Below are 5,430 nucleotides of genomic sequence, written 5' to 3' on the forward strand. Positions count from 1 at the left end.
TTATTATTATTATTATTATTATTATTATTATTATTATTATTATTATTATTATTATTACATCAAAATGCATATAAAATCCTTGGTTCCTTCAAAATGCTGAAACTGAAGCTTTACATTCTTTGCTGTCGTAGCCTGGCAAAAAACTGTTCTGAATATTGTTGATAAATAAGAAACTGATTTATTAACATTGGTGGAAAATCAAACAGTACTTCTGACATGAATTACTTTTTAGAGAAAACTTGCTAGTCAAAATTTATAATACATTTGGTATAAAATGGAACTTACTAGAAAATAAATGAATATAAATGTCAGTTAAATTGGTGCTGACTTGTGAAAAGTGGGGAAAGTAAATTTTTATATTAATTTTATTAAAGATTACAATTAAAAGACAAACTAATAGAAACTTCAAAAAGAATAAAAATAAAAAATATAGAAAAGAAAGAAAGGAAAATGAAAGAAAAATATTGTAGAGAAAAAGAATAAAGAAAGAAAGAAATGACTTTCCCCTTTATTACAAGACGTCTACAGGTAGTCTGACTTGCAGCCATAATTAAAACCTGAATTTTGGTCATAAGCCCTTGCAGTCATATGTCAAGGCACCCAGATGACGGACTTGATTTTTTTTTTTACTGTTTTGCAGTTGTAAGTTCAAATCTCTTAGTTGTTAAGCAAGTTTTAGTAACTGTTAAAGTACAGCAAATTATCTCTTCTTCCTATATCCCAACTCTAACTTGTCTGTAAACAAAATACTTAAAGCCTTGTTGTTCAATCTTGATCAGCAACGGTCCCATCAGCGATAACACAACTATTTTAACTTGATCAGATAAACCAACTTTATATTCCTTCTTTTCACTTTTAACAAATAATTTATAGCAAAAGCGTTTTCGCATGGAAGGTATTCTTATAATTCATTCCAGAATCTTATTTCAAATCCATATGGATTTGTAACTTTCAAAACCAAAGTAAATTTTGATCATGTATAGTTTGTTTAAATTTTTATTTTTGTGGTTTTCCTAAGCATATTGCTTATAACTGTTGTCACTGGATTTTCCTTCTTGTTATGTTGTATTTTTAAGTTACAATATAAAACACAGTTTTTAGAAGTGCGTATGCTTACTAATAGTAGTTTATCTTGTCTACTTTGCAACCTGTTAAAAACCAACAGTTATAAGTATATCCATGTTTTTAACATAGTAACAAACTAAGAAAAAGAAATTGTTACGATCAATGGATGCTGCACATTGAATCTGAATTATAGGAAAGAATTATTACAACACATTCTTTTGGTTTTAGGATAATGGTTAACTTAAATTTATATTTGAAGATTTTACTACTGCCTGTTGTGTTTATGTGACCACATAAAGAGCAGTTAAAACCTATAATTCCTGACTGCTTTTCTTCTTTTTGTTTATACATGTATATAGTTATATGTATCCTCTCATCTTTAACAGTCTGTAAGTCAGCAAAAATACAAAATTCAAGTAAAAAGCTTATAAGTGATACAATCATATAATTTAGAAACCAACATCTGTGAATATATGCATAATTAAGGAAGAGTCTGTAATATATGTTTTTATTTTATTACTAATGGCAATATGTAACTCTGCACTGGGAAAGTTTATACTGAGAAAAGCATCAGATTTTTTTATGATGGTAAATTGGTTTACTGATGAAACTATTATTCTGAGAGAAAGGTATAATTAAAAATATAAGAGTAATTGTTCTGCAGTTTAAAGCTTATAAACAGTAAAAAACAAATATTTCATTAAGTTTTGTATATATTTTTGGAATTGTATTATTGGCATGAGCAGGAAATGAAAATTTGTTAATAGATCAGTAATTTAAAAATACTGAATAGCTGATGAACTGGGATCTCATTTTCTATAAAGTCTGAATAATAAATAATAATGCATACTAATGAGTAAAAGAAAAAGATCTAATATATTAAATAGATTAATTTATAATGCATAGGTCATTTACATTATGTAAGAATGCAATAAGTGTTTTTCTGTGATTCCAATTTTTTTTCTTTGCTACATGATATATTGAAAATATGTTTCCCATTGGGAATCTTTCTGAATAGCATTCAGTGGAACACCTGGGATAATAGATATTAATTGAGAAGCAAATTTGACATAGGTTGTTTGGATCATAGACTTTGGACTTAATTTAATAATAATAATGAAAATTTGTTTTGTTTCCTTTCTAGTTTTACAACTTAAAAAATCCTGTAGTTATGGCTGAAGACAGAATTAAATTAAGATCTGCTTTTGTAACTATATTTTAAATATTTGTATTGTTGATGGAGATAATTGTCTATAGCTGCATGTGTTTAATAAATTAATATGTGTAATATATTTACAGTTTTATCATTATTTATATAGCAGTTAATCTAGCATATTTTTGTAATTTATATGGCAAACTTATGGTTCCCAATGGGAATGAGGGTGATAAAAATTATTCTTGCAACTATGTTAATGAAGACGTGAATTGGAATACAACGAATACAGCAAGCTACTCTTTAGTGTGTTGTATTATCCACTCATAAGAAACCTTACAGATTGGAATTTATTTAGAAGTTTCAGTTTGAGAGGTCTCATAAGCAAAAAGGAAAATTGCTTGTGTTTACTTGTTTAATGGTGATTATGACTATTTCCAACCAAGAATGAATGATGCTCACAAACCTTCTATGATTTGAAGTACTTGGCTTAACATGAAGTACACAGGACTCTGGCTTCATGTGTTAAAAAAATCATTGAATCATGACTAGGTTTTGATTTGCTAATAGATTAATTCTATTCCTGGTTCTGGTCATGCAATGCTTGAGTAACAGATGGCTTGTTACTGGCACTTCTTAATTGGAGCCTTTGAAGGTGTAAAAATGCATTCCTATTAAAATAAGATTATGGCATAGCATGATGTACAAATGGCCTACACCAGAGGTCTCCAACCTTTCTGGGCTCGCGGCCTGTAGGGAAGGAGAGCAGCTTCCAAATTGGTGCGCGCGTGCATGCACGCAAATGAGGCCATGCACACTGGTGCAGCATTAGCAGTCCCATTTGCACATGCAACATGTGCTGGTGCCATGTGCATGCATGAATGGCTGCGTAACCCCTGCGGTGGCTAGCGGCCCCATTCATGCATGTGCAAATGGGCTGTGCATGCCCGCCCGGGGCTAGTGGCCTGTTCGCACCTGCGCGTATGCACAAATGGGGCTGCGTGTGCTAGCGCAAGTTGGGAATGTGCACCCATGCGTGGGCGCACTGGCCAGCCATTTCTGTGGCTCACTGGCCAAGAGTCTGCTGCCCAGGACCGGGCTGCGGCCCATAGGTTGGAGACCCCTGGTCTACACTCTCCTGCCTTTAGTTGAACATAACCCTCTCCCCCCCCCTCTTTTATTTTTTTATGTCCATATGCAGATATTCTGACCTAGCTTATTCAACATACCTGTACATTAAAATAAAAGCTCATAGGTAGCATAGAATTAGGTAGCAAGAAACTGACCAGTGGGTACCTAGAGACAAAGGTAATTGAGAGTTACAGAGGAACTAAATAATAGGTGTGTCCTAAAAAGTTTAATTTGATATACTTTGTAGTTATTTCTGTTACTTTTATCAGAAGACAGCTTGATAGGGTAATAATTCATACCTCTAGTGATTTCCTTGGAAGTCCTACATGACTAGTCATTTTTAATTGCAGGATTAAAATTTGATATCCTCATTGGATATAATTGTAGAGCGGTGGTCAACACAGAACACGTTTGTCAGGACTTTAGGGATTTTTCAACATCCTAACATAGAAGAATACTTAAGTCTAACCAGGATTAAAAAACTATCCCTAGCAGTAATCATGGTTTTATGTTCCTGGCAGTTCTACAAATATTCTCGTTTGGCAGCTTGTATAATTTTGAGCCAAGGGATTTTGGGAATCAAAATGGCATGGCATGAAACACATAAGACAAGAACTTCATAATAAGAGGGCCATACACCACATTTGTTTGTTTGTTTATGAAAATAATCTTTATAAATTTAAAGGAAGAAATGCCTTTTTGCTGTCCTCACTCACATGCACAGATGACCATGGTTTAGTGGTTTTATTAATATTCCCCAACAGTTCCCTTCATCAGAAACCCAGAACTGTCCCAGTTGAGTCCAGCCAAAACCAAACCAACACTAGTCCATGGAATAATTGCCCAATGAGTCCATAAGGCTCTTCAAATAACATAAGTCCACCAGGCAAATTAAATCCACAATACAAAGAAGGTTCACGAGGCAAGAAGAGTCCAGAGTCCATGACGCATGATCCAAATTCAAGGCATGATGTCAGTCCAAAACAAGGCAGGAAAACACAGAGCTAGGAAACAAACACGTTGTTCTCCATCCTATGTGGAGAAAGCAGCTCCTCTTCCTATCACTAACCAGCTGCAGCTGCATGCTTTCCTCATCCAAAGCCTCAGGGCTGTCCTGCTGTGGCTGTGGTTCAGCCAAATCACTCCAGCTGGCTGCTGGTCAGGTCGCTCTCCCATTGATTGGTCCCCCTCACATGGACTTGCAGCCCTCCCCCCCGCCTCGGAGCCATTTGGCACCTCCCCCTCCTGATGCGCCTGGGACTGGCTCAATAGTCATCACAGCTTTTCTGCTAGTAAAACTAATGATGACCACTTTGCCTAATATATTCCACTAAATATCATCTATAGCAGAACAATAGTTCTGTTTAAAGTTGCAGTTACTGAGAATAAAGCAGAATCTAAAAGGGTTTGTAATCCATGACTTCTTTCATAAGAATACAAGATACATAACTTACAGCAGGGCTTTTCAACCTTTTCACCCATTGTACCACTTTTAGGATATGGCAACATCATAGTACCATCAGTCGCCTAGCAAGGTGCCTGCCCGCCCGGCAGCGCTCTTCCTCCTGTCCGAGGTTTCCATTGTTGTGAGCATTTCTGTTGAGGATTGGCAGCGGGAGTAGGGTGGGGGATGTTTGGTTTTTATTCCCCCATCTGCTGGGTGGTTGCAGCAGGTTTTGGTCACTTCACATGACCCTGGGACACTGTGACCGTCATAAATATGAATCAGTTGCCAAGCATCTGAACGTAAATTACAAGACCCTGGAGAGGCTGCAACATTCCAGCTGATTGGCGCTTCTTCTGGGCTCAGCAGAAGCACCAGGATCAGTGCTACTTTCCAGCTGGAGCCTGTCGCTGATCTTGGCGCTTCCACTGAGCCCTGACAGCCCCGAAGAAGCACCGATCAGCTGGAAAGTGGCACTGATCCTAGCGCTTCCGCTGAGCCCTGTCAGCCCTGCAGCTCCAGCCGTCTCTTGCTCAGGCTTGTGCGGTGCTGCCACCGGTTCAGCTCATTCCCCTCCCCCGCTACCACTTTTCTAGGATGGTTGCGTACCACCTGCCAGGTGCCAATGTACCACAGG

Source organism: Protobothrops mucrosquamatus, unplaced genomic scaffold (assembly GCF_001527695.2).
Source record: "Protobothrops mucrosquamatus isolate PMUCROS unplaced genomic scaffold, P.Mucros_1.0 scaffold2648, whole genome shotgun sequence".
NCBI lineage: Eukaryota > Metazoa > Chordata > Lepidosauria > Squamata > Viperidae > Protobothrops > Protobothrops mucrosquamatus.